General features: G+C 40.9%; 1 pseudogene; it reads left to right on the plus strand.

Moving 5' to 3' along the window:
* Positions 1-658: 658 nt before the first annotated feature.
* Positions 659-24815, plus strand: part of LOC114029599 — a 31809-nt pseudogene continuing 7652 nt past the window's right edge.

Here is a 24815-nt window from a genome sequence, read left to right on the forward strand (position 1 = left end):
TTTCTGAGCTAAATATTCCAAATTTTTTTTCTACCAATCTCTGATTTATGATTTTAAGGTCCTACACCATCCTGATTAGCATCTTCTGGATATCCTCCCGTTTATCAATGTCATTTCTACAAAATGTACCCAGAACTAATTACAATACTTTAAGAGAGATCTGACCAGGTCAAAATACAGCAAAACAATCATGTGCCTATATCCATTAGCTAGGCCTCTCAAAGCAGTCCAAGATCATATTAGCTTTTTTGGATGCCATATTACACTGTCGATTCATACTGACCTTGAAGCCCATTAAAACCCACAAATATTTTTCATATGACCTGTTAACTATCCACACCTCCCCCATCTTAGACTTATGAAGTGAGTGAGGTATGGTGCCAAACTCCCAGTTTATTCTGTGTTTTCCTGTCCTGTTCCTGATGGCTTCTTACTCATGTTTAATTCATTTAACTCAAAGTTTCTCCATCCATGTGGGTCCCACTGGCCATTTCACAGAACGGCCACTGCTAGCTATTTCACAGCATCAGTAACTCATGGAAAGTTATTCCTCATAAATTAATTCCTATTGTTACCTTCCCGACTGACTGAAGGGCCTATGGTTCACAAAAGAGTGAGTGAGCCCACCAGCCCGGCATGCCTTGTCCTTGGCCAAGGAATGACCTGGCTCTTTCCACCGAGCAAGAGCTGAGTGTTGTCTATGGCCAAGGCTAGCAGTGGGAGCAGAGTGAGGGGTCTCATCAGCCTCCAGCATTAGAATCAGTGTCTCATCAAGTCCCAGGATGGTGCACACCAGCACATCTGAAATACCGAAAGACATGGAGTACAGATTACTATTCACAGTAAACTTTATAATCAATATAATATATAATAAAATAAAATAGATAATAGATAATATAACATAATCAATATTTTGCTTCCTCCTCAGTTTCCTCAGGAAAAAAAAAAACAGTGGTTAGTGTTTATCCTACAAAACAACATAATTTAATAGACAAATGCGGAGTGTGCATTACCTGTTCATTAGTGAACAATTTTACAATGTATTCCCACCTTGGACAAATTATTTAAAGTCTCATGGATGATTTTGGAAGAATGTTCCAGTTTAGGCCCCCAATTCAGCATTTTTGTACCAGTACGGTAGACCAGCGGGAATGCCTCCTTATGCTGCTCAGGGTTTTCCATTTCTTCCTTCAGGTACTTAGAAAGAAGCAAACAAACCTACGATCTTTGCCCCAGGTGCTGACACTATTTCTTCAGCCTCAAGTTATTCCACAGCCAATCCTGCTGCTCTCTCCTTTGGTTTCCTCTCAAATCTGCCATCACCTGTTCCCACAACAGATGCTCCAATGTTTATAGGTCAAAATGGGTTTAGTTACAAGATGCCTGATGTGAACTCTCAGAATTCAACCTGTTTAAATGAACCGATATGAATGAAGAAGAAGTATGCCCAAAGCAGGTTTTGACTTTGACCCAGCTGAAGCAAGTCATTGACAAGTCATTAGGACTTGATAATGAGTAGTGGACATCTTGCTCCCTCCAAATCTCCATCTAGAGCCCAGCCTGGAAGCCAAAAGGCATGTGGTCCTAGACAAGTATCAACTGCTTACTTTAATCTGACTTTGAAAAGTAAATGCAAAGGCAGCATGAATTCAGTGAGAGTTGCACTGAGTGCCCTCCAGGCAAGGTTGAAGGTGGAGGCCCAGGAAGCCCAGGAGGAGTATGACACTCTTGCAGAGGATTTCCTTGAGAGGAAAATGGAATAGATAATTTTGTCAGTAGCTTCATGGAAAAGAGAACAATTTGCCATTGTCAAAGAACTAAAGAGAAGATGTTTCAGCTGGCAAGAGCCACGTACATCCAGGTCCGTGATCTCCTCTAAATTTTCCTGAACACATGAACTGCCAAGAGAAGAATGAATGATCCCAATTAAGCCCATTTTTAAATAGATGTGATTTGCAAACAGGCATTTTATCCTAATGGTTGTATTATGTAGTGGTGATTAACTGTATCCATTGCATAGACTGGGACCTGATTCTGTACAAATTAGGATGCCTTTTGTTATTTTTGTTTGAGCAATCCTTCTACACTCTTTGCATTAAAAAGTACTCTATTTATTGTTGATAAAGCCTTTCACCATATTTAAGTTTCTGCTGCTATTCCCTGCTTATTAGAGATTAAATACTTATGCATACGATTTTGGATAAATTAAAATATTTTCTACTTCCATATTCTTTTAAATTCATATTTTTAATCGAAGTAGCCTGGTTTATTTATAAAGAAAGTCTTGGGCTTTTTTTTCTCCTGCAACTTTTTTTTGAAGTTACTGTTTGGGTTAGGGGTCATTAAAATATCAAGTTCTCTTTATCTTTCAGGAAAAAATTTTGTGCCTTAATGATCACGCCAATATATTCAGTTTTTAATCAGTATAAAGTCTTACAGCAGGTCATTGTAGTGCGGTGTTAATTCTAGTTTGAATAAGAGTTCCAGTGGTTCCCTGGCCCCCACCTTAGCTGCTGTCCCTCAGTTCTCTAAGGACCAGCTTCACAGGGCTCTAAGTGGTGGCTCATGTCCAAAAGGCTGGTCACCCACCTGACGATTTGTGTTGTGTGCTTCTGGCCATAACAGCTCACAAAGACACATCTGGTCAGGTCTGGTCTATGCCTGTGCAAGGAGGATGACCTCCTGCACCTTCGAAATCATGAAGGACGCGATGAATGATTCTGAAGCCAATACCTTCTCTGTAAATGTATCAGTCTGATATTTTAAATGAAAGCTGTGTCCAGAAGGACAAGGGCCCTACATGTAAGGTCCTATTCAGTAGGACTTGCTAGGCTCCCCTGAAAAAGTGATGAAATTCTGGTCATTTGAAAATGGATCTTCTAAATAGCTCGTTACGAGAGGGGTAATAGAAATCAAACCCACAACTGAGTGTGTACTCTGGCTCTGCAGGGGGAATGTCTGGACACAGACAAGCCAACCATATTTTCCCTAACCTCTGTCATTGATGAATTTTACCTCTAATTGGAGACCAAGTGAAATCAGTGTGAGGCAATGGAAATACTACTGGATTTGAAGCCAGAGGACCTGGGTTCTTATCATAGCTTTGCCATTTCCTTGGGTCGGGCATGTGACCTCTGTTGGCCTCAGTCTATAAAGGAGGCATTGTGTGATTCTTTGGGTGGATGGACCAACTTACATAAAATAAGAAATTGGACTATAACACTCTTTATAATCTCATGAATGAGTAAAACTATGTATGCTTTTCTTGTAAAAAAAAAGACATTATTCCTGTTTATTTTAACCAAGTACAATCATCTGTTCTTCTAGGCTTTGAAACAGACAGTGATGTCTCCCAAGTGGAACTGCATTATGTTGCACAGATATAACTGACAAGAAAGACACCTTCTACCTATTGCTTCCTCGTCCTTGCTTAATTATTCATCTTTTTAAACGAGAGTCGGAGGATTCGAGTAATGATCTTGAGATTTCAAATCTTCACCTAAAATTGTCTCAATTCCTGCAATTCATTGCCTAGTCTGATCAGAGAAGGAAACTATATCCTCAGAGTCCTAAAGTTATCTACATATATTAGGGGAAAGTTGAGTATACATTAAAAGGTGTTCTTGTGTATATACTGTGTGTACGTTCTGCATGTGTTGGGGGAGGTCTATATGTCAGAGGAACCTGTCTATTTCTGAGCAGGATCTGTACATGTTATAGGTAGGAAGGAGGGAAGGGAAATTATCAGATCATAAGATGATAGGATTGAGAGCTGGACAGGTCTCTAGAGAGCATCTTTTCCAACCCTTTCATTTTGCAGACGAGAAAACTAGGGACCAGAAAGGTGAAGCTGCTTACCTTTGGCCACACAGTATGTCAGAGAGGACTCTGCATGTCCCTGTATATCTTAGTGAGGGTATTTATATGAGGGGGTAGTTACTGTAGATATCAGAGTAGAGACTTGCATAGGCCATATAGGAAAGCCTATGTATGTTAGAGAGGATGATTTATATATGTTTGGGGTGGGGAGGAAGGGTACATTATTAATGCCACAGAGATGGATATTTTTAGCCAACATTTGTGTAGCACTTTGAGCTTTATAAATATTATGTCATTTTTTCTTCACCATAACCCTGGGAGATATGTGCTATTATTATCCCCATTTTACACATGAGAAAACTGAGGCAGACAAAGGGAGTTGTATAGCTAGTATTCCTAAGACATAGTAGGCACTTAATAAATGCTTGTTGACTGACTGACAAATTCTTTTAACATTGATTGGAACTTGGATAGTACCATTTGCTAACAGACACTCAAAGACATCATAAAATAGAGTCATATCACAAGGAAAGGTTGAATTCTGCCATAAATAGCCTTTCTCAGGAGCTCCTGAGTTTTGTGGGCGGGATTGGGGGGCAGGGGCAGACACCATTAACAGGCTGAAAAGCAATTTGCTATGACAGTTTACTTCAGAAATTAGCCATAAAAGCAATAAAAAAGAATGACATGTGACCAATGATTTCACTTCCCACTTGTATGAAGGACAAGTGGAATTTTGCATTGACTTGTAGAGACCGTTCTCTTCAGCTCCTTCTCCACCACTAATGGTCAAAGGATGAAGAGAAGAGAAGTCATGGCTGGTGACTCCTACTGAGGGGTGCTTGTATGTACTTACGGGGATTTGCAAACCTGTCAGAAACAGTAGAGTTCACAGTCATCCTTGGGGTAGGTGTTTGGGGATAGGACAGAGATTCTCCCTTTCCTGGTGATTCATGTGGGGATAGATGATGTCACTAGAAGAAATCTACAAAGCATTTCTAGTGATTACAAAGCTCTCCCAAGAATAAAATTCTAATGGCAAAAAAAACCTAAACCAAAACAATCCAAAATGAAAGAAAAATGGGGAATGATTTTAAGAGAACAATATACTAACAGGCACTTCATCAACCAAATTATATTGCAAAGATATGCACAGAAGTTGGATGCAGCAACAAGTAATAGAGAGACAAGCATGACAGAATAAGGAGTAATTTGCAGAAGGGCAATCTTGTTTTCATTTAAGGAAAATCTTCCAAATTATTCAAGTTGTCCAGGAATGGGATGGCTGAAACCCACAGTTTTCATTCTGGTTGTGTGTGTGTGTGTGTGTGTGTGTGTGTGTGTGTGTGTGTGACCCACTCTGCCTTTTGCTGTATTCTGCAGACTATCAGACTTTGCCATCTGCCCTGGAGCCCTTTCTCTTCCTTTCCCTCTCCCAGTTGCTTTCTAGAGCCGGAACCATAATCAAATGAGTACTGCCATTATGACTTGAAAGGGCTTTTCAATTCCCTGTGCTATGCTTTACTCAGCACCACTCCTGTTACTTCGCAAACCAAAATATACCTCCCTGGCCATCACTCCTCTTTATATGTTGTATCCCTCTATTAAAATGTAAGCTTCATGTAGAAATTTTCCCCTTCCTGGAGGGCACAGACTTACTGGCTTTTGTATGAATATCCCCAGCACATAGCACAGTGCTTGGCAGACTAGAGTTAAAGCCCCTCAAGGACAGGTACTGTCTTTCTTTTTGCTTCTATCTGTATCTCCAGCATTTAGCATAGCACCTGACACATTGTAAGTGCTTACTTAATGATTGTTGACTGGACATAGTGAGTACTTAATAAATGCTCTATCATTCATTCATTCACAGTATAAGTAGTGGGTTTTTCCCTCACTGGAGCTGTTTGAGCAAAGGCTAGAAGACCCCTTGCCAGGCACTGTTTAAAGGGGATCTTTGTTCAGTAACCAGCAGAGTGGAGTGTGTTGCTACCTTCTGAGATTTCTTTCAACTGTGAGATTCTGTCTGTATTTATCAAAGGCAGGGGAGTCTCTACAATGTTACAATGCTATTCTATATCAGAGTGGGAGGTTTGTACAAAGCTGAGTTGAGTGCAAGGTGGAGAGAGAGTCTCTATCCGTATTGGAGGTGGTATTTGTGCTGAGGCTTAAGGTTTAGGGCCTGAGAAGGAAACCCCCATTTTCTCACTCAATCTTCAGCCTTGAGTTCATAGATGCATTTGAGCTGGCTACAGTCATGCCTGTTAATCGTGTTTTCATTTTGGTTGCCTAATGAGAGAAGGTAATTGCATAATGGGCTGATAATACCCTGTCTTCTGGAAGGGGCTGTTAGTTTAATTGAATTCTTTTTAGCTCAATGAGAAGAACCATTCTCATAGTTGCTGGCTGAATGTGACACCTCTCCTTTTCTAGTAGCTTTTAGGTGCTCAGGACACACACTATACAAAAGTACATGCTCTCTGTGCCTTCCTTGACATCTTCCTGGTGCAAGGCAGCCTCAGATGGCTTCACAATTCTGATAGTTATACTAGGAAAGCCTGGGGGTGGGAGAGATGGTGGAGATGCCTTCCACAAATAACATTTACTGGCTGATGTCCCTGAAGTGTACCATGTCCTTTGCAAAAGCTTTGATGAAAATCAATCATTTACCATGCCTTGGGAAAGTCATAATTCAGGAACTTTGGATGAGAGGAGCTCAGTCCCTTTTTAACTCTACCTATGCTTGGCAGATTTGGGCTGGTAAGGTAGTGGATGTGTATGCAGATGATAATATGTAGTTCGCATTTATATAGCACTTTAAGGATTGCAAAGCACTTTACAAATATTATCTGATTTAATCCTTGCAAAATACCCTAGGAGACATTTGTTGTTGTCCAGTTGTGTCTGACTCCTCCTGGCCCCATTTGGGGTTTTCTTGGAAAAGATGCTGGAGTGGTTCGCCATTTCCTTCCCCAGCTCATTTTACAGATGGGGAAACTGAGGCAAATAGGGTTCAGTGACTTACTCAGGGGCACACAGCCAGTAAGTGTCTGAGGCTACATCTGAACTCAGGTAGATGAGTCATCCTGGTTAGCCCAGTGCTCTATCCACTGAATCACCTAGCTGCCCTAAGGAGGTAAGGTGTTATCAACAACAACAGCAACAATAATAATATCTACCATTTCTTTAGTACTTTTTATGTGCCAGGTTCTGTGCTAAGTGCTCTTTCATTTGATTATTATCCCCATTTTACACTTGAGGAAGCTGTGGCGGATAGAGGTTAAATGACTTGCCCAGGGTCACAGAGCTAGGAAGTGTCCAAGCCAAGGGCAGATTTGAACTCATCTTCCTGACTCTAGGCCTCGAGCTCTATCTTCTTTGATATGTAGCTGCCCCATTAAGGAAAGTGAGACAGACAGAGGCTAAATGACTTACCTTCGGTCACACAACTTCTAAGTATTTGAAGCCAGATTTGAGCCCAAGTCTTCTTGACCCCAGGTCCAGTGCTCTATCCACTGCTCTCTTTCCCCTTATACCTATTCCTACTCTTCTTGGGGATTTCCCCCAAAGTCTTGTGGGTTTTCTTTAAGCCTCTCTCTTCACACTAAGTCAGATAATTGTATAAGATAGAAACCTGGATTCTTTCAAACATGCCCAGAATTCACAGAAGGCAAAGTATAATTAAATTGACCAGAAGGGTTGGGCGTTCAGAGAAGGGGGATCCACCTGAGTTAGATTAATTAGGAAATGCTTTGTGGTGAATGTGGGACTGGAATGTGCTATGTTACTTAAAGGAACTGGGGATATTTAACCTGGGGAAGACTGAGAAGGTTCATGATAGCTGTCTTCTTGTATTTGAAGACCTGTCATGGAGAAGAGTGATTGGATTTGCTCATACAATCTTAGATTTAGAGGTAGAAGGGACCTTAGTGACCAGTGAATCCAACCTCATTTTACAGATTTGGAAACTGAGGCTTAGAGAAGCTAAATTACTTGCCCAAGGTCACATAGATAATAAATGTCTGAGGTGGTTTTGAACCCAGTTTTTTCTGACTCCAAGTCCTGTGCTCTATCCACTAAAGCATGCTGCCTCTGAAGAGCAGTTATTAGAAGCTGTAGAAAAGCAAAATGGGGCCCCACGTAAGGAAAGATTAATTAAGATTGTCCAAGATTGTAATGGGGATGCCTTCAAGGTAGTGAGTTTCCCCTCAGTTCAAGTCTTTAAGCAGAGATTGAATGACCTGTTGTCAGGAATGCCGTAGAGGAAATTGTTGTGTAGGTATAGGGTTGGATCAGATGACCTTTGTGGTCCCTTCCAACTCTGAGGCCCATGATTTTGTGGTTTTTGCAGCTGAGTCATGAAGGATAAATAAAAGCTGAGGAAATAGAAAGGAAGAAATGGATCCAACATAAAAGTGTTTTTTGATTATTTTTTTCTTATGTGGTAATGAAAAAAATCACCCAATCACTTGATTAGGAAGTTCTATGCAAAATACCTTTAGAGTCAAGAACAGAGAAAACTGCCACCAAACACCTTTCCTGGGACTCAAAAGACATGAGATGAATTGTCAACTTTGCTTATAGTTGTTGTGTGACCTTTAGCAAATAATTTTTTTTTTGGGCATCAGTTTCCTCATCTGTAAAATAATGAGGTTAGACCAGATAACCTAAAAGTTCCTTCCCAACTCTGACATTTAGTGATTCTAGGACTCAGGAAATCTGATTGCAGTGCCTCACTCTATCATTGACTTGCTATTGAGCAACTGAGCATTTTGAGCAATCGAGCAATTCTTTGAGCCTCAGTTTTCTAATCTCTAAAATGGATATAGAACTCAGAGTTATTGTGAGATTCAACTGACAAAATACTCACCGAAGCGCTTTGAGCAGTGCAGACCTTTATCAAAATGCAAGCCAGCTTTGGATAGTAGATTTCAGTCTAGAAGGTATCTGAGAGGTTATCAGAGAGAGAGTTCAGCCTCGGAAAATATCTTTACTTCCCTAGAACTCAGCCTCCTCATATACAACCAAATTATTGAATCTTAGAAGTGGAAAGGATCTCAGAGGCCATCTAGTTCAACCCGACTTTAACAGAACTTTTGTCTGATGACAATTGGTCAACCACTCTTTGCTTGAAGGCCTCCAGGGAGGGATAACTCACTTCATCAACATTTTTCATTTTTGACAACTCTAATTGTTTGAAAGTTTCTCTTTACATTAAGCTTAAATTCGTCCCTTTGTTGCTTCTACTCTTTGCCATTAATTCTGCCCTGTAGGGCCAAGTAGAATGATTCTATTCCCTTTTCCAAGCAATAACCCTTCAAATACTTGAAGACAGTGAATATGCTACACCCTGCAGCTTTTGTGCTCCAGGCTAAACATTCCTACTTCCTTTAAATCACCCCTATATGTTATGGACAATCCTGGTAGCCTTATCTGGATACTCTTCAATTAATCTATATCTTTCCTGAAATGTGTTGCCCAGAACTGAGCCCAATACTTTAGATGTGGACTGACCAAGGCAGAATTTGGTGGGATGATCATATCCTTAGTCCTGGATGGCCTATCTCTTAATGCATTCCAAGAAGGTGTCTAAAGTCACTTTCAGCTCTCACTCATCAACACAGCCCTAAAATTGGTACTAGGAAAAGCTAAAGAGCTTCATTTTTGAAGAAATTGATCACAATGACTCTATTCATCTTAGTAAGGGAAAACATGGTCTTCCATGTCATTTAGGAAAGGCAGAGATTTGGAAAAAGGGAACATTTATTCACAGGCCTTGTTATTATCTTGGGAACTCAGAATAGTTAGCACTTAGAAAAGAAAAATTAGAGGGGACATGATGCCTGTCTTTAAGTATTTAATGAGCTGTTAAGGGTAAAAGGAATTCAACCTGTCTGCTTAATCCTGGAGAGCTAGAAGTAATGGAAAGAAGGTCCAAAGAAGGAGACTTCTTAATTGCAGTGAACTCTTTTTTTGAGCTGGAGCTGTCCAGCAATGAGTTCTCCTTATGTGTTCTGCATTCTACATTCTGATTGGGTGACTTGTCATCACCTCTTGTCTTATTTCCCATCTCTGTGTCTTTGTTTACATTTTTCCCTCATGCCTGGAATAACTTCCTTCACCCACCATCTCCATCATTTGAAGTCTTCTTGATTATTTAAAGGCTCAACTCCTAGGTCATGAAGCCTAATTTTTCTTAATCTTCTACCTCTAAGCTGAAAGTGTTTGACTCTCTCCTCAAATTTCCCTTGGCACCTCCTCAGCTCAAAGGCCATCTTTCTTTAAAGTTAACCCAGATCCCTCCTCTACACCACCCCCAGTTCCTAATGCTTTCTCTCTCATTAAAATATATTTTTAAAAGTCTTATGTGTGTTTGTGTGTTATAGAGTTCAGAATAACGAAAGCTCTGGGGTTGGATCATTTTCATCTTTATATCTCTAAGCACCTTGCACTCAGTCTTACATCCAGCCGAAGCTTAAAAAAGTTGTTAAACCAAATTCTTTTGTATCATATATACTGTATTTCATGAGACTATAGATCTGGAGCTAGAAGGAATCTCAGAAGCCAGCTAATTAAATCACCCATTTTACATATGGGGAAACCAAGGCATAGAGAAGCTAAAGGTCACACAAGTAATAAAAGTCAGAGGCAGGATTTGAACCCATTCCTGTTACTCAAGGGTTAAGTGTGTTTCTACTATACCACATACTGTATCTTTCCCCTATTAGGTCATAAACTATCAAAGAACAGGGCTTCTGTCATATCTAACTCTTCACCACCCTCCAGCAACAAATAAAGAACCTTGCACAAGATCAAATGAGATAATAAACATAAAAATGCTAATAAACTTGAAATCCAATATAAATGTCAGCTGTATTACTACCTTGTTAGGTACTTATGAATAAACAAATATATGTGTGTATATATATATATGTATATATATGTATATATACATACATATGTATGTATATACACACAAAACCATTCAAGGTAAATGGGTGGGGGACATGTGCTTGGGCATCAGGAAAGGTCTCATGTAGGAGTCTGAATTTTTATCAAAATTAGGGATTTTAAAAGGCAGAGGTGAGGAGGGGAATGTTACAGCCTTGGGAGACTGGGTAAAGACATGAAGACAGAATGAGAAATGTCATATGAGGGAAATTGCAAATAGAATAGGTTGATTAGATAAGTATGTCAAGGAGAGAGATATGTAATAAACTTGGAAAGGTAGATGGGACCTAGGTTATGAATTGTTTTAAATGCCAAGTGGGAGAGTTTGTATTTTATGCTAGAGGCAATAGGGAGACATGAGAGCTTACTGAGCAAGGGAGTGACATGGTCAAATAGACAGACAGGAAGACAAGTAGATGATTAATTGATAGATGGTAGATAGAGAAGTACCATCTCACATCTATCAGATTGGCTAATATGACAGAAAAGGAAAATTATAAATGTTGGAAATGTGAGGAAAATTGGAACACTAATGCACTGTTGGTGGAATTCTGAACTGATCTAACCATTCTGGAGAGCAATTTGGAATTATGCCCAAAGAGGTATTAAAACTGTGCATACCCTTTGATCCAGTAATACCACTACTAGTCTTATATCCCAAAGAGATCACAAAAAGGGAAGAGGACCCACATGTAGAAAAATATTTACAGTAGCTCATTTTGTGGTGGCCAAGAATTGGAAATTGGGAATGGCCACAAACTGGGGAATGGATGAACAAGTTGTGGTATATGAATGTAAGGGAATACTATTGTGCTGTAAGGAATGATGAGCAGGCAGACTTCAGCAAACCCTGGAAAGGCTTATATGAACTGACGCTGAGTGAAGTGAGCAGAACCAGGAGAGCATTGCACACAGCAATAGCAACATTGTGTGATGGTCAACTGTGATAGACTTAGCTCTTCTCAGCAATACAATGACCCAAGATAATTTGAAAATACTCACGATGGAAAATGCTAGCCACATCCAGAGAAAGAACTATGGAGTCTGAATGCAGATTGAAGGATACTTTTTTCACTTTTTTGTTTTTTATTTCTCTTGGTTTTTTCCTTTTGTTCTGCTTCTTCTTTCATAACATGACTAATGTGAAAATACGTTTAACATGATTGTACATGCATAATCTATAACAGATTGCTTGCTGTCTTGAGGAGGGAGGAGGGGAGAAAAAGAAAAATTTGGATCTCAAATTTTTACAAAAATAAATGTTGAAAACTATCTTAACATATAATTGGAAAAAATAAAATACTATTAAGGGAAAAAAGATGGTAGATAGATAGGTAGATGATAGGTTGATAGATGGTAGATAGACAAAGATAGACAGGTAGATGATTGTTTAATTGATAGGTGATAGATAAGATAGGTAGACTGGTATTTGATAGACAAATGGACATGTAGATAGATAGAAAGACTGACAGGTAGATGATAGATTGATAGATGATAGATAAGATGGGTATATAGATTGATAGTTAATAGAGAGATTGATATGTAGATTGATAAATGGGTAGATGATGGATTGATAGATGAGAGATAGATAAGATAGGTAGATAGGTGGATTGATAATTGTTAGACATGTAGACAGATAGATAGGTAGATGATATATTGATAGATGGTAGATAAATGAGATGAATACACATACTAATTAATAGTTGATGGATAGTACAGACGTGTAAATAGATGATAGATTGATAGTTGCTAAGACAGGTAAATTAATAGATAATAAATAGCCAAATAAGATAAATAAATAGGTAGAAAGACAAACTGACAGGTAGATGATTGATTGATTGATAGATGATAGGATAAAGAGAAAGGTAAATGATTAATTGATAGATGATAGGCAGATATATAAATAGATTGATAGTTGATAGATAAATATATAAAGTAATAAATTATGCACTTATTATGCACTAAGCACTGTGCTAAATGCTGGGGATACAAATACAAGCAAGTAAGACAGTCCTTGTCTTCAAAGAGCTTACCTTCTAGTGGGGTAAAAAACCTAATGCATAAAAGTAGAAAGGTAGGAAGGGTAAAGTACACTCACCACCTCATGGTGTATAGATTTGGTGTAGAGGAGCTGAGTGTGGCAAGATAAGGCAAAAGCTCACTCATCAGAGCCCAAGGAACTAGAGGCAGAGGCCAAAGATACAGAGGAGGGAGATGAAGATGCTGGTCATAGAGCATGTCTTGGAGATGCCAGGGAATTGGTCCCTTTGACTCCGTACTCATTTACTGAGTAACTGCTGTGTATAAGGCCCTTTGATAGCACTAGGCAGCTAGATGGTTAATACTTGAAACAACGTGTCACAGAGACAAAGCTTTAAGATTCTCAGAGTCCTTTCATTATCTTATCTCATTTGATCTTCACAATGACTCCCACAATGTGGATACTATCACTGCCCTCCTGCTATGGATGAGAGAAGATACTCAGAGGGTAAAGTGACTTGCTCTGGGTCACACAGCTTGTCTGTGTCAGAGGTGGGGCTTGAACCTGGGGCCCAGTGCTCCATCTACTATGCCACACCCTACAAATATTCCTATTTCCTTATTTACAGATGAAAAAACAAGTCCTCAAAGAAATAAAATGAATTTCCCAGGACCACATAGTTAGTAAGTGTTGGGAGATAAGATTCAAACCTGATTTTCAGCACTCAACTCACTGCCTTAAGAACTCTAACCACTATTTTTATCTCCAGGTGTATCATGGTTATGATTATGACAGCTGGGGTCTACAAGCCCAGTGGCTGATGTTGAACTGGCCTTCCAAGGCCATGAGAAATACTTAGATATTTTTTCCAGCTTCCTGACCTGGTTCTGGCTGGTTTTGCAGAGATTAAAATATGACAGAGAAAAGAGGTAGAGATACATGGTGCCAAGCACTATCTAGAGGGAAGCTGATTATACATTTCAGGTATTAGTAAGAGGCTTCACTCTTTAATTTCCTGTTTCCAGGGGAGACGGTGTGTATGATTACTGCAGGGCAGAGTTCCACAGAGATAAAGATATCCCAGGTCTTGCTCTGGTAGCAGGGAACATCATTGTTTATTACTGCCAGACAACTACCAGCCTTGTGAAGACTCACCCCAGCAGGCATGATGGGGAAATGCAAAGTAGGACTTAGATTAGAATGCCCCAAGCCATTGGCTGCAAAAGTTTCAGGGCTGGAGCAAGCAAGCAGAGGCAGTGTGGCCCAGTAAAATGGGCAATGGGTGTTCTTTGTTATATGGTGATGTAAAAAACCAAAATTTATCAATTGCATTTTTTTAAAAAGAATATTAGCTCTAGAATTAGTGAGATAGACTGAGATCCTGGCTCTGCTACTCACTATCTGTATGACCTTGGGTTAATTACTTGACCTCTCTGGGCCTCAGTTTCCTCTGCTATAAAATAAGTGAGAGGGATGGATAAGGTGATTTCCATGAGGCTTCCTAGCTCAAATTTCTGTTACTCCCCCCACCCCAAGACATACATGGTAACCTTCAGGTCAGACTAATGTGTTAATAGTCAGTGAGACAGGTAGACTTCTTGGCATTTGAAGCCATGCATACCTTGACCTCAGATTACCTCTCCAGACTTAGATACTGTTCCTCCTTTTCATTATCTGGTGCTTTGGCTAAATGAGAATATCTGATGTTGCCCCCCAAAATGGGAACATGACCCTCGGCAAATCATTGTACCTCAGTTTCCTCAACGGTGAAATGGGCACTGTGAAATAGCACTTACCTCTCAGGGTTGTGGTGAAGATCAAATGAGTTAATATTTGTAAAGTGCTTAGCACAGTGCCTGACACAAAGTATGCTCTTAATAAATGTTGGTTTGTTAGCAGAAAGAGCACTGGATTCAGGATACAAAGACATGGGTTTAAATCCTGGCTGCCATACAGGCCTTGCTGCCTCTTTGGTTTCAAACATGTCTCAAACTCTTTGAGCCTCAGTTTTCCCATCTGTAAAATGAGGGAGGTTTAGCCTAGATGCCATTTAAGATTCATTCCAGGTATAAATTCTATTATATTGTAAGTCCAACATTTCTCTGCCTATGAGCCTTTCTTTTTATTGTTTCTACTTCTTGGAATGTCCTCACCCATTCCCCTTTCTGGTGCTGTTCTCCTTCACAGGTGAACTCTATGTACCCTTCAAGGCTTAGTTTAAAAAAAATACCAGCTTCTCAGTGTCATTATCCCCAAATCCTGCGTTAAAATGGAATGAACACGACTTCCTCTAAATTCCTATGGCATTTTGTAAATCTCATAGGAATGTAGTCCTTTCTATCTCTTGTTATAACTATGTGTCCCCATCTTTCCGGGAGCTTCATGAAATTAGTGATTTCTTCCTACTCATCTTTGTAATGAAAGGCAGTGCGGGGTAGTGAATAGAGTGCCACATATCAAGTCAGGCAGCCCTGAGTGCAAATCCTGCCTTTGGCACTTACCTGTGTGACTTCAGGTTGGTCACTTATGTTCTCAGCCTCAGTTCCATCATCTATAGTACTGGGATAATAATACTTGTAGAACCTATCTCTAATCATTGTTGTAAGACTCAGACATGATTAATAACTTTGCAATCCTCAAATTGTTGAATAATTGCCATAGGACCATATATTTAGAGTTGGAAAGGATCTCAGAGCTTATCTAGTCCAACACTCTCATTTTACAGATGAGGAAACTGAGTCTTAGAGAGGTGAAGTGACTTGCCCAGGGTCACACATCTAAAAGGTGTCTGAGCAAGGATTTGAATTAATTTCTTCTTGTCTCAAAACCTAATTCTATATCCGTGGCATTACCTAATTCCTTATTGTTATCCAAGGGCTTTGTACACAGTAGTTGCTCAATAAATGTTTGTTACATTTATTGAATTGTATGAAAGACAATAATATGAGTTCATACTTCTATAGCATTTTGAGGTTTGTGATCAGTGAGGTAGGGTTGCAGACATTATTATCCCATCTTATAGATCAGGTATCAGGACTCAGGGACTCTGAGACCTCAGGTCACAAGACCAAGGCTATGCCAGATTGTTCTGTCACACCCCTGTGATTACATTACCTTTCTATAATCTGGTTTCTGCCCTGAACCCAATCTTCTGAAAATGTTCTCTCCAAACCCGCTCACAGTATCAAAATTCGTTGGCCTTTCTTCAGTTCTCACTTGATCCAGCCATCTTCATTAGCTACTTCTCCACGTTTCTACTCCCCTTCATGGCTGAACTCATGGAGAAGACCACTTTCATTTGGGGCCTTCGCTTCCTTTCCTCTCATTTTTGTTGATGTTCAGTCTTGTCCAACTCTTTGTGACCCCATTTGGGGTTTTCTTGGCAAAGATACTGGAGTGGTTTGATAGTTCCTTCTCCAGCTCACTTTATAGATAAAGAAACAGAGACAACCAAGGTTAAATGACTTGCCCAGGGTCGCACAGCTAGTAAGTGTCTAAGGCCAAATTTGAACTTGAGAAGATAAGTCTTCCTGACTCTAGGTTTGGCACTCTATCCACTGTGCCACCTAGCTACTCCCTCCTCCCACTACAATCCAGGTCTTTGTAATTTCTTGAACAGAACACTCTGTCAACTCCCTTCACACCTTTGTACTGGTTCTTTCCCATGCTTGGAATGTGCTGATCCTTTACCAATGCTATTAATTTCCATGGCTTCCTTCAAGTCTTAGCCCAAATGCCACCTTCTGCAGGAGGACTTTCCAGGTCCCCCAGCTGCTAACATCTTCTTCTTTTATATTAACTTCATCTATTCCTTATACAAGGTGTCAGGTACTCAAAGAGGGCTAGCACCTCTAGGGTGAGGGCTTGCCAAACCCTTTTCAGGGCTGCTCATCACCTTTGGTATCCACCTTCACCCAACTCTCACCTGTTCCAATGGCCATGAAGGCAGCTGAAGCAAGCCTGTGGAGCGCTTAGAGCTTGATCAGACATCAAAGATGCCACTGTATCCTGGGCCATCACCAGTCACATCTTGACTGCTGTCTTGCCACTGGACTTAAGCGACTCTGGAAGAGAGAGTGAGGCTGAAGACTTTGTGCAACTCTGCCTCACTGCCTCGCTTAAATCCAATTCATGCATGAGTCAAGATATTACTCCATAATGTCATTAGTCCTCTTTGAAAATGACAAACAATAACATACGAGGTGTCTGGCTTTTGGGACACCTTGTATATCTTATATATATGTAGTTGTTTCTGTGCTGTCTTGCCCATTGGCATGTAAACTCTTTGAGGACAGAAACTGTGGTTTTTTTTCTCCTGTTTTTAAAATCTCTACACTTTGCATAATGCCTAGCACACAGTAGGCACTAAATGAATGCTTGTTGGCTAACTGAGTTCTCATCCACTTTTACCTCTTTCTGATCTCAGACACTGATGGTTGAAATTACATGGTTGTGGGGGTGCTCCTACAAAGGGTGCTCCTAACCCACCTCACCAACCTTCAGATCAGCAGGGAATAACCAAAGAGACTACACCTGTGATTTCACTGGTATAGGGAACTCCTGGAAGAGGAAACTCTATCTACCAACATAGGTTGGCACCTTCTCTCTAGCTCATAGTCTTAGAGAGGTGCCTGAGACATTGAGAGGTCAAGTGATTTGCCCAGAATCCCACAGCTACTATGTCTCAGAGCTAGGACTGCAGTCTGGGTCATCTTGAGACCAGCTTTCTAAACACCTGGCTACATGCTGCAAACCAGCTAATGGCTTGCCAATTATTTATGGCTTGGGGGCAGTAATATTATGAGAAATAGATTGGTATGAAAAAGAAGGGATGAAATGTGCAAGCTGGCACTATGGATATAAGCAAATAGAAAGACAGTGCCTGCCCTCCAGAAGCTTTAATTCTAAAGGGGAAACATGAACCATAAAAGGGAGCTGAAAAGGGGGAGGAGGAGATAAAAATACCTGCAGTGGAGGCAGTTTTGAAGTCCAGAAATTAGGAACAGGGGAATGAAGGCTGGCCTCTGGACACCAAAAGTGACTTGCCCAGGGTCACATTGCCAGGATGGGTCAAGCATAGAACTGAAAGTCAAGAATTGTGCTTAACCTGAGGTCAGAGTTCTATCTACTATTCAAGTTTCAAACAGAAACTGATCCCTGCTGCATATTGACTTAGAAAACCACAAATTATCATTATGTTACATTATATTTTTATTTATTTTATTAAATATTCCTAATTATATTTTAATTTCATTCAGGCAGTAGTCTAGAATGAGCCCCATGTTAAATATCTCTTTACTATTGTCATTACTCCATGTTGTTTGGCAGTGGATGTTTGTGTGTGCAAACTATCTTATATACTATGCACATATAAGGACAGCAAGGTGGTACAGTGGGTAGAGCGCTGGGCTTGGAATCTGGAAGACTTGTTTTCTTCCTTCCAGATGTGGAAACTTCCACTACTGATGCAATTTGTTACTTTTTCTACAATTTATAGTTGCAGAAAATTTCCCAGAGCACTGAGGGATTAAGTGACTTGCCCAAAGTCACACGGTCAGTTCATTCCAGAGGCAAGACTTGAACTCAAGACTGCCTGGCCCCAAAGCCAGTTCTCTACCAACTACACCACACTGCCTCTCTTGAATCTCCAAATTACCAAGGAACAAAAAATCTCAGTCCATTTAGTTCTGAGTGAACCAGACAAATCCTTGGTTGGTGTTAATGAAATTCTTTGGTGACAGAGAATGGATTTTTGTAGTCACATGCCCTTCTTCATTAGAAACAGTATCCTTTTCACACAATCACTTGTTTTGGACCCTTTATTATTGCTGTTGTTACTATTATTATTATTATTATTATTATTATTATTATTTGGTGAGTCAGTTGGGGTTAAGTGACTTGCCCAGAGTCACACAGCTAGTAAGTGTTATGTGTCTAAGGTCGAATTTGAACTCAGGTCCTCCTGACTCCAGGGTGAGTGCTGTATCCACTGCGCCACCTAGCTGCCCTGGTTACCATTATTATTAAACCAGAGGCAGGAAACATAGCAAATGAGTAAGAGCTCCAAGATGGAAATCTGACTTAAAGCTTACTCCTAGTGTCAATTAAGGCTATCGCCTGGCTTGGGAGAAGAAAAATAAAAACCTTCTATGACTAAAAAAGGTTGTGATTCTTCCCTTTAACTTGGTTTGTGTTTCCCTGGCAGAAATAATTGGGTGGGATTGTTGGACAAAGTCTGGGTTCTTGAACTCAATAATGGAATCTTCCTTGCTTACTTTTCAGGTTAACATGCTATTACAAAAGTATGTAAGGGCTAGGGACTTCCATCCCACCACAATTAATGCAATCTTGGAAGGTTCAGCCTGATTGATTCAATCAATGTTGTAAACTAGTTGGGCACAAGTTTTTAATCAATTTGAGAGGAATACAGAGTTTTGATCTTAGGATACAGACACAGGGACAACTGCTGTCCAGAAAATAGCTAGTGATTGATTAAAAACATCAGGCACAACCTTGGGCCTATGTTTAGAATAACAAATCACTTTAGAATTGCCGAGTTTAGTGGCAGACTAGGCTAGAGCTGGAGGGACTCTAGCCAAGCTTCTGAGAGGAAATTTCTTGAAGAAAGTCTCCTCTCTCTTTCCCCTTCTCTCTCCCCCCTCGCTCTCCCCTCTCCTCCCCTCCCTTCTTCCCTCCCCTCTCCTTCCCTCTCTTCCCCTCTCCTCCCCTCCCTTCTCCTCTCCTCTCCTCCCGTCTCCTCCCCTCCCCTCCCCCTCCCTCCCCTCGCCTCTCCTCCCCTCCCTTCTCCTTTCCTCTCCTCTTCTCTCTCTTCTTCTTTTTCTCTCCTTCCCCTTCCCCCCAACACAGGTCATGGTTGAGCTTTGAAGATCCTACAGTCCCATCAGAAGTCCTACCAGCAACTAGAACCACCAGAAGATGGTGATAGCTTCAAAGAATAAGACCCCTCATGGCAGAAAGAAGTGCTAGCCATGAATTCAATGGAAGTGTTATCCCTTGGAACCCAATGGAAAGATTCACTTAAGGAGAATTTCCTAAGGAATCTACAAAGGTAGAAAAAGAATTCCAGTAACCAGGATTTATGAGGCACCTCTTTTGTGGTCTCTCTTCTCTCTATTCATTACCTGGAGACTTTACCTTGAGCCCATTCTTCCTAGAGACCTTGTGCATGCAAGGGGAAAGTATGCCTCCTGCTTGTGTGTGTGTGTGTGTGTGTGTGTGTGTGTGTGTGTGTGTGTTGCTTTTGTTGGGGCTCATAAGCAATGGTATTAGAAACTCCAGGCCCTCAGGATTCCAAGAGGAGTGGTATTCATCTGTCTTCCAAAGATCTAGCTTCCCAATGCTAATGACAAATAGTGAATAATGGCTAGCATTAATAGCTTACCTTTAGATAGCTTAAAGATTACAAATTTAATGATTTAAATCTTGAAGATTTAAAATGTTTTACATATGTGATCTTATTTGATTCTCAAAATAACCCTTTAAGGTAGGTGTTTTTATTATGCTCATTATACAGTTGAAGAAACTGAGACAGATAGAGGTTTAGTGACTTGCCCAGAGTCACACAGCTAGTAAGTATCTGAGGCTGGATTTGAACTCAGGTCCTCCTGATTGCAAGTCCAGTGCTCTACCTGTGGCACCACAAAGAGGAGGGGGGCTACATACTGCGACATTTAAAAAGTGGGACAGGGAAAAAGCATGGATCTCCCCCATAATTGGTTATGAATAATTTATCTCAATATATAGGCATATTTTCCCATAGTATCTTTGGAATATTTTAATGTTTACATTAACAGGCCTAAGTGTTTATATATATAATATATATATTATATATATATATATACATGTACATACACATATATACATACACACACATATATACATAACAGGTCTTTTATAGGAGAATGGATCTTAACTCTCAATGAATTTATCCCCAGCCATTATTTTCTGAAGAGGAAATTGAAGGCCAGACAGGGGAGAAGTGATTGTTCCAATGTTACAAAGCCAGTCAATGGCAGATTGAAGAGTGGAGGGAAGCTGAGATTTCCTGACTCCCAGTTTTGGTGACTGCCACTGAGGAGGGTTCAAATCAATTCAACAAGCATTTAATAATCACCTTACACCATGTGCAAGGACTAATATTGGTTGCTGTGGATATAAAGACAAAAATGGAAAAAAAAAGAGCAATCCCTGTTTTCAAGGATCTGGCCTTTGGGTGTATGTGTGCAGAGGTCTGTGCTAGAAACAAGGGCTTCTTCTGCTGTATTCCCAGTCCTGAGGCTGATAACCTAATGAGGGAGAGGGAATCCCAGGCACAGTCAGGGCTGGCCCTCTGTAAAATGCTGGCCACCTGAGTCTAGGCCAAAATTTCTGCTTTCAATGCTTGCCTCTCCTCCAGACCACCCCTAGACATCCGAGAGTTGCCAACCTCATGACCAGCTAGGTGTCACAGTAGATAGAGCACAGGACCTACCATCAGGGAAGGCCTGAGTTCAAATCCAGCCTCAGACACTTACTAAATCTGTGACCCTGGGCTAGTCATTAACCCTCCATCTACCTTAGTTTTATCAACTGTAAAATGGGGATAATAAAAATAAATTTAAAATAATATTATCTACCTCCCAGAGTTTCTTGTGAAGATCATATATTTATAAAGTGCTTAGCACTGTGCGTAACACTTAGTAGAGTCTTAATAAATACTTATTCTTCCCACCCCTGCCCCAGTTCCCTTGGCTTCTGCAGGCCTTCTAGTAGGCCTACTGAATTTCTCTTTCTTCCTAGTCATCCCAACGTATTGGTCCTGTCCTATCCTCTCAGAGGCCCTGGTGTGTGTTAGAAGACAGCAGGAGGATCTGTTAACACAAACCCCTATTAATGGGTTCTCAGGAGTTGGTGAATGATTCATCCCAAATAACAGTGCCTTTTTAATTCAGGGCTCTGGAGGAGAAAGTGAGGCTGGTGACCTTGCACAGCCCTCCCTCACTTAAATCCAATTCACTTGCCATCCTGGCATCACCTCCCTGAGGTCATGGTCCTCTTTGAGAATGAAAGACAAACGACAGCTTTTTTAATTGGGGGTTTTTGTGGAGACAGCAACTCAGGGCCTGCACTGCACTAAGGATTCATTTCAGGTAAGCAGGTGGGAAAAGTATTTTGAGGCTACTTCTGGCAACCATCATATCACACTATGTGGGCCACCAGCTCTACCTGGGTTCAGGAATATACTTTCCATGTTCAATCTACCAATTACCACTCTTTGTCAACTAGACTGTGTACTCCCATATGCAGCAGGCAATCAATACTTAGGGGGTGGGGAGGGTTGCACTGGCCCTTGATTTTACTGATGTAGGGAGCACCTGATGAAGAAGCTCCCTTTTTCAATACAGAATGCCATTTGCTCTTCAATATATCATTAGAAAAATGTCTAGGGATGTGAAAGGCTAAGTGATTGGCCCAGGGTTACACATCCCAGAAGTGTCAGAAGAAGAATTTGAACCCAGGTTTTACTGACTCTAAGGCCAGTTAGTTACCCATTACTCCAAGGTACCTCTCAAAATATTTGTCAGATGAATGAAGATATAGTAATAGCTCGTATTTCTCTAGGAGAATTACAGAAACTTGGGGACAGGTGAAGGAATCTCAGGGATACTTAGGCTAGCTCAGACTTGACTGAGAACCCCGACTGCAACATCCCCTTTACTGTGAAGAAAGTTGTTTTAGGCTTACAGAGCACTTTCCTTACTCACTCAGTGAGGTCAGAAGTGCAAGCATCTTCAGCCTATTTTACAGATTGGGAAACTGAGGTTTGGATGGGGCCAATAGTCAGCCACAACAACAACCATGAGTATTTATTAAGTGCCTGTTATGTGCTAGGCACTGTACTAAGTGCTGGGAATACAAATTACAATCAGGAAGATAGTGCCTGCCCTCAAGGAGCTTCCATTCTAGCAAGGGAAGATAACACATAAAAAGGAAAAGTGGGAACGTGGAGGGGACGAAGGTATCTGGAGCAAAGGCATGGTGGAGACAGTCAATGGGGAGCAGGATTGAGATACATCAGTCCTAGGTACCCTCATTGAATGGAGATGCTAGAAGGAAACATCAAATCAGAGGGAGAAGTTGAAGGGGAGGAAGGTTCTTTCAATGGATGAAAGTCAGGGCTGGAAGAGCTTCAGGATAAAGAGATTTCTGGAGCACAGCAGAGGAAGCTGGGAGTGCAGCCTGGAGAGGGATGAAGGGAAGTGATTTTCCTACGATGACCCAGGTGGTCAGTGACTGAGCTCTTAGAATTCCCTAGTCTTCCTTAAAGCTAATCTTTAGGGCCACTTTCTACAGGACGCCTTTCCCGACAGTTTCAACTGCAAATGTTTTTCACCCTCTTTGGGTGGGTGAGTAGGGCCTGGGCTATCTAGATGCAGGTGTGTGTTAAAGTAAGTAACCTTTCTGAAGTCTTTCCTGGAGAGCACTGAGCTTGGAGTTAGGAAACAAGGGGTTCAAATCTCACCTCACACCCTTATAGGCTGTGTGACTCTGGGCAGGTCATGTAACCTCATGTAACCTTGTATGTATTTTATATGTGCTGATATGTGTGTATGTTATCGTCTTTTCATAGAATAAAAGCACCATAAAAGTGGGGACTATCTCAATTTTGTTATCATCATCGTCATCATCTTTGCTAACATTTTTATGGTGCTTACTAGGGTAACTAGGTGGTAAAGTGGATAGAGTGCCAGGCCTGGAGTCAGGAAGATTCATCTTCATGAGCTCAAATCCAGCCTCAGATACTTAACTAGCTGTGTGACCCTGGGTAAGTCACTTAACCATATTTGCTTCAGTTTCCTCATCTGTAAAATGAGCTGGAGAAGAAAATGGAAAACCATTTCAGTATCTTTGACAGAAAACCTCAATGGGGGTCACAAAGAGTTGGAAACAACTGAAATGACCAAACAACAAGTATAGTACTTATTATACTTTGTGTGCCAGACACTTTGCTAAATACTTTATAAATGTTATTTCATTTGATCCTCACAGCAATCCCAGGAAGGAGGTGCTATTATTATCCCCATTTAAGATGAGGAAACTGAGGCAAACAGAGGTGAAGTTACTTCTGGTAAGTGTCTGAGGCCAGATTTGAACTCAGAAGCCAGGTAGCAGCAGGTAGTTAATGAATGCCTGTTGATGGATTGAGCTGGGATTTGAACCCAGCACTCTTGGGACTACTCCTTGATCAATTCTTCCAGCTTTTCCTCCTGGTTTCCCAGGTGAGGGAGACAGGCAAGCAGAAATCAAAGCCCCAGCCATCAAGCAAGGGCTTGCAGTGGAGCTGGGGAAGATGCTGGATTTGTGGGGGTCTGAATAGAACTCCGGAGTTCCACCCCAGGTCCTCCCAGATGCTTTAACCACTTTAACTTTAACCACTAATACTTTGGGTGGGTGAGTAGGGCCTGGGCTATCTAGATGCATGTGTGTGTTATGGTAAGTAACCTTTCCTGGAGAGCACTGAGCTTGGAGTTAGGAAACAAGGGGTTCAAATCTCACCTCACACCCTTATAGGCTGTGTGACTCTGGGCAGGTCATGTAACCTCTATCTGCCTCAGTTTCCTCATATGAAAAATTAGGAGATTGAACTAGAGGAGAGTGAGACCCCTTCTGGCTATAGATCTATGTATGGTGGTGTACCAGACCTGGAGTCAGGAAACTTTGGTTCCAAATCCTGTCTCAGACACTTACTAGTTGTGTGACCAGGAGAATGTAATTTGATCTCTATCTGACTCAATTTTCTCATTTGTAGAATAAGAGGGTTGTACTAGATGATCTGTGAAGTCCTTCCAGCCCCAAATCAATGATCCTAACTGAAATCATCTCTGTGAGCCTCAGTTTCTCCCTTTGTAAAATGAGTGGGGTTTAAATCAATGGTCCTTGAGATTTAGATTTAGAAGGGATCTTGGAGACCATTGAGTCCCATGCCCTCGTTTTACAGTGAGGGACCTTAGACTTCAGGAAGTTAAGGAATGAAGTAATTTGCCAAAGGTCACATGGGTCGCAAGAT

Source organism: Vombatus ursinus, unplaced genomic scaffold (assembly GCF_900497805.2).
Source record: "Vombatus ursinus unplaced genomic scaffold, bare-nosed wombat genome assembly UNPS02014935.1, whole genome shotgun sequence".
In the NCBI taxonomy this organism is placed as follows: domain Eukaryota; kingdom Metazoa; phylum Chordata; class Mammalia; order Diprotodontia; family Vombatidae; genus Vombatus; species Vombatus ursinus.